The following is a 12,970-nucleotide window of genomic DNA, read 5'->3' on the forward strand; positions in this document are numbered from 1 at the left end:
AGAGAGAGGGGAACCCTAGGGATCCATTAAAGCTTTTCATCCACGACCTTCAACCGGATCTGTGAGGGTTTTCTAGCAAAATCAGTCCACATATCTATTGTGTAGAAGAGAGAGTAGTTATGTGTTCATTATTTGAGAGAGAGAGAGAGAGAGGGGTTTTCAATCAACCAGATCTGTGAGGGGAGCTAAGGATTGTTGTTGGGGAACTATTTGAAGGAGATGTCCTTCGACCAAGGATACAATGCGATCAATTTGTCTGATAGGACAATTGATGAGGAAGATCATCAAATCCGGTTGATTAAGAGAGCGTAGAGTTTAAGCTAGAAACCAACTACGATCGTCGAATTACGAAGTTCGTAATTCGCGGCTAACTTTGACCGAATCCTACAACGGGTTACACATAAGAGTGTCAATTTGATCGGAGGATATGACTAGTGAGAGTGAGATATAACCATGGGAGTGTCCCATAAACATATCTCATAGTCCTAAAGAGAAATTAGGCAAAGATAGTACAAATGGCCCGAAAACGGGGTTTTGGGCCTACCGATTGGACCACTTTTAGGGCTCGGATTGGGCTGATTTTTGGAGGGTCGGTTCCTGAGATAAGGAACATTACATCTGTCAATTTTGGCTGGGTTTGGACGTCACCTACTTAAGGAATTGAGAAAATATCAACTAGTTGCTATTTTCGACAATTTGCTTAAATCTTATTCTAAAGGGTCTTTTAGGAAACCTAATTGGAGGTAGATTCTTATTAGGGTTGTATATAAATACTCTTAAGGCAGAGAATAAGGTGTGAAATTTCTCTTTAAGCTTTCTTACTCTACCACATCAAGTAGAGAGGAGAAACTGAGCTAATTCCCAACTATCTATCTAGTCAAAGAAGATGTTCTTCATCCAACCACCATTGGAGTTCTAGCTAACAACAAGGTGAAGGATCAAGTTGATTGCTCGTGTCCCAAGTAGAGGAGCTACGTTTGAAGCTTTTGGTCTTCTCAAAAGCGATTGGAAAGGTTCGAGGGAAAAACTAGCGATTAAGGTAATCGTCTTTCTAGTTTTACTTAATTATCATTATAGGCTTATGCATGTGATCTTGGGGATACTAATGTTAGACATATGATGTCTTAATTCCGCTATAAACATTAATAGACGGGTGTTAAACCCAACAGTGGCTTCACAGCCTCTTGCACATAGCCTATCTTATCTAAGTTTTGGACCAATTCCATGCTTGTCTAGATAGATATCAATGTTTAAAAGTGTTTTAAACATGAAAATTTGTTTAATTTTGTATGAGATTCAAGAATTCTTCAAATTGATTTGAAAATTTGTTCTTGAAAGTGTTTCAAAAACCTAGATTTTGATCCAAAATTGGTTTGATTAAGAATTGTTTTTTGAGTTTTGGAAACTTTGAAGAACAAAATTTGACAATTTAGAAGTGTTCTAAAAATTTTTGAATAGCAACTAAGAGTTGCAAAAAGAAAAAAAATTGGAAATTGGAGTTTTAGAAACTCCTGAAAATCCGGCCAGGAGCTAATGGTAGATGAGTCTGGCAGACGCGTCCCAGCTACTAGAGGACGCGTCTACCAGACACGTCCAAGCTGCTGGTGGACACGTCTTGGAGACGCGCCTTATGCGCATACCAGGACGCGTCCCTGGTAGCGTCCAACAGTTACCAGGGACCCGAGTCACTAGGTGACTCGGACTCGACCAAGACGCGCCCAGAGGATGTCTGGGAGTCCCGGGTGTCTCGGTTCTGTCTGAGACACCAAAACATTGGTGCGGTCTTGCACCAGACGCATCTAGGACGCGTCTGGAGCAAGACCAGCGTCCAGGCATGCGACCAGGACGCGTCCAGTCGGAGAAGGACTCGGACCAGACATGCTGGCCCTCTGGGCCGAGCTAGGTTTGGACCTTGTCCGAGACATTGTTTTGGCTTGGGCCAGGACTATTTTTGGACTTTGTGAAAATTGTCTCGGGCCTTTTCTTGGACTATGAGATGGACCATCATTCTAGTGGGAGTTTTTACCTATTTTCTCCCGATTCCAACCCAATATTTCCGAAATTGACCCGGGTCATTCGAGGCCCAAACGGAATTTCTCTTTAAATTGAATTTTAAAATCAAAACCAAGACGTACCATTAGTCTAATTCTTTGATATAAACTTAAGGTTCGTACATGACATGTAGATGTAAACAAAAGTATCTCCCGGATATACATGAATATATAATTATTAGCCTTGAAATATTATATGATTGCATGTTATGTGAATGCGGAAACTAATATGGCCATAGAAAGTATTTCTTATTCTTATTTTAAGCACGGATGGGTGCATAATTTGTAATAATTTTAATTTCAAGTTTACACGATGTGCGAGAGTTTAGGATTTATTAGTCCATTGAAGAAACTCAAGGATGAAATCTAAAGGGGGGTGGGAGAAATCAATGGAGGTTCAAAGATGGAGATCTAGACTAACCAAAAGGCGAAACAAGAAGCAAACCGAAGGAAATTAGATCTTCTAGGTTAGGGGGCCATACTAGGATCCATATGTGCTTGATAAACTTTCTCGCGCGCATTTACTTACTTATTTACGCTTTATGTCGTGGATGATAGTTAGGCTAAATAGTTCACTATAACAAACGCCAGACTAGCGTAAAAGTCCCTAAAAAGCAATTATGAGTAAAATGCCTATCCAAAGTAAGACACTCTTAGCGCTCTTGTTCGAGGAAGGTGGGTCGACTTTTTCAGAGTACCTCCTCTACCTTGGGACAATGCGAGTAGGCCTATGGCAGAGGCCTACATGTCTAAATGGTTCTACTCAACAAGATCAGCAAAAAAGTTTTGGATACTCGAGGCAAAATGATTGATTTAACATGAAACATGTAAATCATCAACCGAGAGTCATATGGTATGATCAGTGAAGTAGTTCACTCACCTAAATCAATGGGAATTAAGGGTAGGACCCTAGTCCGCTTAACCCTTGAGAAATGGGATGTCGGGATCACATTATTCAACTAGGGACGTTTTTTCTTGAATAATGTGGCAAAAACTAGAGATTTTTTGCGAAAATTATCGAATGTAATAGTTAGCAACATCCTTTTTCTGTTCCATGTAGTTTTACTATGGCGAAAATCAATATTTTCAACCTGTGTTCAATCCTCGATGAGGATGAATTGAACATGGACAACTTCCACGATTGGGAAAAGAGATTGAGAAGTGTTCTTAAGTTTACAAACAAAGAAAGCGTACTAGATACCCCTATTCCAAGGATAACTGCGAACTCAAAGGTTGAGGAACAAAAGCAGGCCAAAAGTATCTGGATGAAATCAATTTCAATAACTTGCCTTATGTTGGCCACTATGGAACCTAATCTTAAAAAGAGATTCAGGAAAATGGATGCGCACACAATCATCCGTCGATTAAGGGACATGTCCCGAAACAAATCACGGTTGAGAAAGTACGGGACTTCCAAGGCAATCCAGAATGACATTGGAATGTCTGAATCACAGAAAGAACTTCAACTGATTTAGAAGAACAAAGGGAAGAAGGAAGGAACTCACGGTTCCGACCAAGGTATCTATGTTATCGAAGTTAACTTAGCAAATACACTTGATTCCCAATCTTGGGTGTTTGATACCGGATGTGGTGCTCATATCATTTATGATGTGCAGGACCTTAAGGGAATCAAATATTTATCTAAAAGGGAGCTGGTCCTACGAGTAGCGAATAGAGCAACGGTTGCTGCGAAAGTTGTAGGAACATATAGTCTACCTTTGGAAACTGGTCTAGGTTTTGGAACTTCATAATTGCTATTATGTACCTTCTATTTCTATAAACATTATTGATGTGGTGTGAAAATGCCACATTGAGGTCACTTAACTTTGATGAGTTAGTTCTTTTCGGGTTTTATTTCTAATTATTTATCTATTTTCATTGTTAGGTATCATATTTGGAGATAAACATGTAAATCGGAATAAAGGGAGCAAATTTTCACTGTCATTTCATGTGCGCAAAACGAGAGAAAAAGATTTCAAGCAAATCAAATGACAAGAGGAGTCAATGACGAGTCCGACGGTGAAAACGGAAGTCGAATCGGAGTTCGGACGGAGAAATTATGGAAGATGGAAGCAAAAGTCGTCTCTTGAAATTAGATTTGTAGAGATCAAGTATGAAGGCACCCTCCTTGTTTCATAAGAAAAGCCCAAGTCCAAATCAAGCCCACAAAAGAAAAGAAGAAGAACAAGATAAAGAGAAATTTATGAGCACCCTATCTTTGGTCTAAGTCAAAATGGTCTAAGACTTAGTCAAGTTTGACTAAGTCTAGGGTTGTGCATACACAAGTGAGAGAAAGGGGTCAAGGGACCTATCTACTATTCATCTTCTTCACCAAGGAACAAAATAGAGAAAAAGAGGAGGCTAGAGCTCTAGGGTTTTTGGTGTTTTTCAAGTTCTAGGGTTTCAAGGAGAGTTGAGAGCTTTGAAGAGAGGGAAAGAGAGAGAAGGAGCCGGCCAAGCTAGGCCGACCATCACCAAGGCCGACCAAGCTTTGGCCGGCAAGGGACAAGCAAGGGCAGCTCGGACCTTCAATGGCATGGGACAACAGGTCGGCTCCTTCAAGATAGCAGCTCGAGATCCTTCAAGGGAGCACGACAGCTGATCGGGCTTCTCAAACACGACCACGAACAACAGCACCAGCTCGGGAACTGAGGCATCAACAGCTGCTCGGGTTGTGGCTGCAGCAGCTCGGATGGGAAGCTCCATAGCCCGGAACGACCATCACAGCACGGGACAAGCACGAGTGTTGCTCGGGACATCGTGGACAGTAGCTTCCAGCAGCTCGGGACCTCAAGATCATGCACGGGACACGCGGCTGTGGCTAAGGATGCTTGAGATTTGGCCGGACCACCATTTTCTTGGCCGGATTTCATCATCTTCTAGCCAGATTTCTCAAGAACTTCCGGCCTTTTTCTTGAGTGGAAATCTTAGGGCTTTTACTCCCCATGCCATGATTTTTCTTCTCATGTAGTTTGATTTGGTTTTGGACTAGAATTGCTAGAGAGAGAAAGCTAGGGTTTAGCTTTAATGGAGGTTGAGTTCTAAATGGAGAAGATGATGATGGTCGCTATGGGGAACCCAGAATTTGCTAAGGGGAGATGGCTGCACTTTAAAGACTCATATTTTCCGACGATCTTAGCTTCGAACCGCATCGGAAAAGGGGGAGTCTCTCATCATTTTCTTTCCATTTCTTATTCAATTACCAAGTTTAGCTAACTTTAGTGTGTCGATTATATGAGATGAAATGTGATGAATTCGTGATTATGTTTAATATGATTTGATTTTTTGATTAAAAATTGATGTTCATTTATTTCGATTATCGTTTTGATCATATTTTCATGTGTCTTGTCAAGCACTTCGCATAGTTAATAGACGAAACGAAGTATTCGATATCGATCGTAGTCTAAGTCATAATTTCATGTGTCTTGTCATGCACTTCACATAGTTAGGCGACTAGGCAACACTGTCGATGACTCGGGATTAACCGATTTAGACGTTTGTTTGACTAAGTATGATCTCCAGATATACGTAGTACTTAGAGACATCTACTTTAGGAGTCGAAAAATTGATTGTACCTCGACACATTAAATCAGACCATACATAGTTGTAGATTTATCATTATGGATTCCCGGACGACACCTCTCTCATTTATTTGTTGTCTCCCGACTCTTGTTCCTCCGACTCTTCTCTCGAATCTCTCTCGCCCGTTTACTTAGATAATTTAGTTGAGCTTTACTTGTTTTCTTTTCTTATTACTTATTCATATTAAAACCCCCCAATTATCTTTGTTCTTTTCTGCCTTAGTCTAAGTTAGTTTGTGACACTTAAACCTTTGAACGAGACCCTTTCGATATCCAAACTACCTTCCTATCCTTGGATCGATCCCGGCTTTGCCGGATTACTACTTGATACCTCCGCTTGGGTGTGCAACCTTTTCGGGTGCATCAATTATCTCTGTCTCAGTGTTAGACAAATAGGGATATCACCTATTAATAAAAAACCAGCGTTGTTCTTTATATAAAGGTGAAATGTTTTATACCAGTGCTAAGTTATACAACGGTCTTTATATGACGAATATTGAGAGCGAAGTCTTTAACATAGAAACCAAAAGGCTACAGTCATATGATTCGAATCCAAGTTACCTTTGACATTGTCATTTGGGTCACATTAATACGACACGCATGAAGAAGCTTCATAAGCATGGACTTCTAGGCTCGTATGATTTAGAATCGTACGACACATGCGAATCATGTTTAATGGGTAAAATGACAAGGTCTTCCTTTAAAGGCAAAGGAGACCGTGCCAAAGAACCATTGAAACTCATACACACGGATGTATGTGGACCAATGAGTACTTCCGCGAGAGGTAACTATGGATACTTCATCACCTTCACGGATGACTTCACTCGTTATGGTTACATATACTGGATGAGGCATAAATCCGAATCATTTGAGATGTTCAAACAATTTCAGAACGAAGTAGAAAATTAACTTGACAAGAAAATAAAAGCCATTCGATCCGATGGAGGTGGTGAATATTTGAGTCAAGAATTTGACGCTCATCTTCGAAGTTGTGGTATAGTATCTCAACTCACTCTGCCTGGAACACCCAAGATGAACGGTGTTTTCGAAAGGAGAAATCGCACCTTGCTAGACATGGTACGATCGATGATGAGTCTAGCCAATCTTCCAGATACGTTCTGGAGATATGCTCGTGAAACGGCTGCTTTCACACTTAACCGAGCTCCGTCAAAAGTTGTAGGAAAGACGCCGTATGAGTTATAGTTTGGAAGGTTCAAAAGTTGTCTTTTCTCAAAGTCTTGGGATGTGAAGTTTATGTAAAGCGTTTACAAGGAGATAAACTCTCACCCAAATCAAACAAATTTCTCTTTGTGGTATATCCAAAAGAGACAAGGGGTTACTACTTCTACCACGAATTTGAGAACAAAATGTTTGTTGCTCGAGATGGTGTCTTCCTTGAAAAGTAATTCCTTTCCAAGAATACAAGTGGGAGAAATATATATATCGATGAAATTCGATATGAGCAACAAATAAACACGGATATGGAGATATCAAGAGGTTTAGCGGCTCCTATCTATCCACAGAGTATGGAAGTGGATAATGAGGTCGAGATAGAGAAACTCGTGGAACCTCCCACACAAGTCGAATTAGATTCGCAGGAGACATCTCAGGTAGTTGAGAACACTCCAAAAGTTGCTAAGGCCCTTCGTAGTTCTCAGAGGCTCCAGGAATTATCTTAGAAAACAGATATCCTACTGTTAGAAGATAATGAGCCAAGTACCTATAACCAAGCTATGACGAGCCCTGACTCCGAAAATGGCTAAAGGCCATGAGATCGGAAATGGATTCCATGTCAGAAAATCAAGTATGAGACTTGATCGATTTGCCCGATGAACGTTAGTGTTTTCAAAGCTAGACTCGTGGAAAAAGGATACAAACAGATTCATGGTATAGACTATGATGAAACCTTTTTCCCTATCGCAATGCTTAAACCTATTCGGATCATTCTAGCAATTGCAGCTCATTATGATTATGAGATTTGGCAAATGGATGTCAAAACCGCCTTCCTGAATGGTAATCTGGAAGAGGATGTCTATATGCCACAACCTGAAGGTTTCATAGACTCCAATAATGCTGGAAAGGTTTTCAAGCTTAAGAGGTCCATTTATGGACTCAAACAAGCAAGCAAGAGTTGGAATCTTCGATTTGACGAGAAAATCAAAGAGTTTGGTTTCCTTAAGAATGCGGAAGAGTGTTGTGTTTACAAGAAGGTTAGTGGGAGCAACCTAGTTTTCTTGGTCCTTTATGTCGACGACATATTAATCATTGGAAACAACATTTTGATGCTTGAATCAGTCATAGACTGGCTTCGGAAATGCTTTCCCATGAAGGACCTAGGGAAGGCAGAATACCTATTAGGAATCAAGATCTATAGGGATAGATCAAGGAGTATGATCGGACTTAGTCAAGAAACTTATATAGATAAGTTTCTTCGGAGATTCGAGATGAAAAACTCCAAAAGAGGATTCCTTCCCATGTCACATGGTATGGTGCTTAGCAAAGATCAGTGTCCTAAGAGTCTCGATGGCTGGCACACATGATGAGAGTACCGAATCCAGGCGAAGCGCACTGGTACGCCACCAAGAATATTCTAAAGTATCTGAAAAGGACTAAGGATCACTTTATGGTATATGGCAGGGAAGATACACTAAAGGTTGTAGGCCATGTGGGTGCAAGCTTTTAGACGGATAAAGACGACTTCAAATCGCAATCCGGTTACGTCTTCTGTCTGAATGGAGGAGCAGTGAGTAAGAAAACACAGTTGCAGACTCTACCACTGAAGCAGAATACCTAGCGGCCTCAGAAGTTGCAAAGGAAGGAGTTTGGATAAAAAAGTTCGTAATGGAACTTGGTGTCGTGCCTGGTATAGAAGAGGGAGTGACTCTCTATTGTGACAACAATAGAGGGATAGCCCAAGCCAAGGAACCGAGAGCACACCAAAAGTCCAAACATATCCAAAGGAAGTACCACGTGATTAGGGAAATCACAGAGAGAAAGATGTGGTCATTTACAAGGTTCATACGGATGACAATGTCGCAGATCCATTAACTAAACTGTTACCTCAGCCTAAACACGACTCACACATGAGGGGCATTGGTATAGAGCGCATTAGGGAATGCCAACAAATGTAATTTGGATTCATAAAGGAGTTTATGTACCTAATTACTTACATTCGATAAAATAAAATAAAAGGAATTTTATTTTGTCCTTAAATTTGGTTTAGAATTTTAAGAGACAGTCCATCGATAAAGAAAACACTCCGAGTAGGCTTGTCAGATACGTGATCTGATAAATGAAACCCTACTAAGTGAACTTGGAGTAATTCATCATCAATTCCCTAGTCCAGGTCATTGCATGGACAACAATGACTCACGAAGACTAGCACGGGAGGTCGATGAGATAACGCAGTTTCATGGGCTTTATGAATAGTGTATTCGATTCGACTACGTGGGTGTGTAATAGAGATTCCACATTGGATAACCCTCAAATATAAGAAGTGCATCAAGAATGATGAAGCATCCAAATACTTCTCATAAACACAAGATTAGAGAGTTTCCTCAAACATGAATGCTCAACTCATCTTATGTAAGGAAAATCCGACTTTGGTTCCGTTAAACGCCGCACCGTAAAAGGAGGTTATAAAGGCGGATACTGGGAAGGACATGATAGACATAAAGTTGAGTGGGAGCGCAAGAATGGATTATGTCCTCCTAATTATATTAGGATACAGTGTCCTCGGGCCACTTGATGAGTTGACAACTGAAAATGCATGGTCGTGCTCAAATGGATTAAATGTTAATCATTTGTTTTGACAATTGTACTCGGGATCAAGAAAGTCTGAATGACATGATGTATCAGATGAGATACTAAGTGACATGGGAATCGAGCATTGCACTTGTTCTAAGTACAAGTGGGAGTCTCAAGGAGATGCCCTTGAAGGATATATTCCCTCGGTCCGAAGGAATGGTATCCTTCTTAAGGAATGTCCTTCGACCACGATGGCAATGCGTACGATTTGGCGAATAGGATCATAATGACCTTATATGCAAGATCATTAGTCCGGTTGAATTAGGGGTCGTAATGCTTAGCTAGAAGCCAACTACGATCGTCGGATAACTTTGGTAATCCGCGGCTAACATAGACCGGATCTTACAAGGGTTACACATAAGAGTGATGGTTTGAATGGAGAGAGATTGACTAGATGAAAAGTGGCAAATAAGTGGATTTGATCCATTATTTAAGGCCAAAAAGTGTTCGGAAGAGTCCAGACAAGTATACATACATCCAGGCTAAAAAGGGAATCCGGGAGTGCCCATAAAGGGGCCGACCATAAAGCCCATAAAGGGCTATTATGGCCGGCCACACTATAAATCCTAATAGGGTTTCATATGGGACATCTTATGGAATATGTCTTAAGTGAGATTGTGTAGGAATCCTAGTTTGGGTCTAATTCCTAATCTATGTTCCCTATAAATAGACCTCATTAGACATAATTGTATACGGTGGAATATCTACACAATTAAAGGAGAATTGTTCAAGAGAGAAAAAGGAAGAAAGAGAAAAATGAGTTTTTCTCGGTCATCTAGTCAAGAAGAAAGCGTTCTTCATCTCAACCTTCAAGAAGGTCCTAGCTGACTCGAAGGAGGGAGTTCAAGTCATACACTCGGTGTCTGAAGTAGAGGAACTACAGTTGGAGTTCTTATCTTCCGAATACTGGTCAAAATTTAGTTCGTGGGAAAGCGATTAAGGTAATCTTCATTCTGTTCTAGTTCATTGATTAGTTATGTATATATTGATCCTGGAAGTCTAGTGTTAACATATAGAAGTTTGAGATTCCGCAATTAACACTAGATAGTGTATTAGACGTAACCCTACAGTCCTTCAACCAAGGACTCAATGCGATCAATTTTTCGGATAGGACAATTGATGAGGAAGATCAGCAAATCCGGTTGATTCAGGGATCGTACAGTTTAAGCTAAAAACCAACTACAATCGTCGAATTACGAAGTAATTCGCGGCTAACTTTGACTGGATCCTACGGGTGGGTTACACATAAGAGTGTCAATTTGATCGGAGGATATGACTAGTGGGAGTGAGATATAACCATGGGAGTGTCCCATGAACATATCTCATAGGCCAAAAGAGAAATTAGGCAAAGATAGTACAAAAAGACCCGAAAACAGGGTTTTGGGCCTAAGCCGATTGGAGCATTTTTAGGGCTCGGATTGGGCTGATTTTTGGAGGGTCGATTCCTGAGATAAGGAACATTAAATCTGACAATTTTGGCTGGGTTTGGAGGTCACCTCCTCAAGGAATTGAGAAAATATCAACTAGTTGCTATTTTCGGCAATTTCCTTAAATCTTATTCTAAAGGGTCTTTTAGGAAACCTAAAGGGTCTTTTAGGAAACCTAAAAGGAGGTGGATTCATATTAGGATTCTATATAAAGACTCTTAGGGCAGAGAATAAGGTGTGGAATTTCTCTCTAAGCTTTCTTACTCTACCACATCAAGTAGAGAGGAGAAAGTGAGCCAATTCCCAAGGTGTTCTTCATCCAACCACCATTGGACTTCTAGCTAAGAACAAGGTGGGAGATCAAGTTGATTGCTCGTGCCTCAAGTAGAGGAGCTACGTTTGAAGCTCTTGGTCTTCTCAAAAGCGATTGGAAAGGTTCGAGGAAAAAACTAGCGATAAGGTAATCGTCTTTCTAGTTTTACTTAATTATTATTATAGGCTTATGCAAGTGATCCTGGGGATACTAATATTAAACATATGATGTCTTAAGTCTGCTATAAACATTAGTAGACGGATGTAAAACCCAACACTATTATGGTGGGGGAGCTGCCAAGATTAGTAAAGGTAGATGTAAGTGTTGAGTTATTATTTTAAAGACCTTAGAAGATTCACAATTTAAGGGACTCAAGTGTAATATATGGAAATATACCAGAATTAAAGAAAAGAAAAAAACTATGCCTTCTTCTTTCACTCGATCTCTCTTCAAATCGTCTCTCCTAATCTCTGTCCAACTTCTCTTCAATCTTTTCCTGTCATCGACTACAAAATCCCAACTAATTCTACCCAAGTATTTTCTCTAATTAAGATTACATCAACCAAAATCTTGTAAGTTTTTCTTCCCCTTTTAATTTCTAGTATTTTTTAAGTTTTATATCTAGGGTTTTAGTGAGTTTTACATCTTTTGCTCAGAATTTGTCATAAGATGATATTAGTTGCTTATTTGTTTTCCCCCTTTTGTTGTACTTAAGATTGTTGTGTTAGCTTAAAAACTATGTCTAGGATTTTGGTGGGAATTTATCACAAATTCTATCATGAAATTTCTGTATAATTTCTAGGTTCTTTGATTATCTTCACCTGCATCACTTGTTATTGCAATATGTTATTTGATTTGGCTTTGGTACTTAGGCGTCGGGTAAGCTAAATCTTTTGGCAACTACTGTAAACAAATGTAGAGTACTACTGTTGGGTTTTACACCGTTCTACTAATGTTTATAGCGGATAAAGACATCTAATGTCTAACATTAGTACCCCCAGGATCACATGCATAAGCCTATAATAATAACTAAGTAAAACTAGAAAGATGAATACCTTATTCGCTGGTTGGAAAGAAGACCTTCTTCTTTGACTAGATAGATAGTTGGGAATTAGCTCACTTTCTCCTCTCTACTAGTTGTGGTAGAGTAAGAAAGCTTAGAGAGAAATTTCACACCTTATTCTCTGCCTTAAGAGTCTTTATAGCTAATAAGAATCCACCTCCTTTTAGGTTTCCTAAAAAACCATATAGAATAAGATTTAATGAAATTGCAGAAAATAACAACTATTGATATTTTCTCAATTCCTTAAGGAGATGACGTCCAAACCCAGCCAAAATTGGCACATTTAATGTTCATAACATATAAAAACGTCCCTCCAGAAATCAGCCCGATTCGAGCCCTAAAAGTGCCCGAATCGGTTTAGACCAAAAACCCCGATTTTGAGCTTTTTGTACTATCTTTGCCCAATTCCTTTTTAGGCATATGAGATATGTTTATGGGACATTCCCATTATTATATCTCACTCCCACTAGTCATATCCTTGATCAAATTGACACTCTTATGTGTAACCTGTTGTAGGATCCGATCGAAGTTAGCCGCGAATTACTTTGTAATTCGACGATCGTAGTTGGTTTCTAGCTTAAACTCTACGATCCCTAAATCAACCGGACTTGATGATCTTCTTCATCAATTTTCCTAGCCGACAAATTGTTCGCATTGCCACCTTGGTCGAAGGACATCTCCTTCAATACCTTCATACTCCCACTTGGACTTAGAACAAGTGCAATGCT

The 12,970-nt window shown here is 39.9% G+C and overlaps 1 pseudogene across 4 annotated transcripts in view; it reads left to right on the top strand.

Moving 5' to 3' along the window:
• Positions 1–12,970, top strand: part of LOC147563958 (mediator of RNA polymerase II transcription subunit 32 pseudogene) — a 95,573-nt pseudogene that overhangs the window by 34,440 nt on the left and 48,163 nt on the right. The window lies entirely within an intron of this gene.

The sequence above is a fragment of the Eschscholzia californica genome, unplaced genomic scaffold, assembly GCF_041429995.1.
Source record: "Eschscholzia californica isolate CP2 unplaced genomic scaffold, dmEscCali1.0.p SCAF_1, whole genome shotgun sequence".
Classification (NCBI taxonomy): Eukaryota; Viridiplantae; Streptophyta; class Magnoliopsida; order Ranunculales; family Papaveraceae; genus Eschscholzia; species Eschscholzia californica.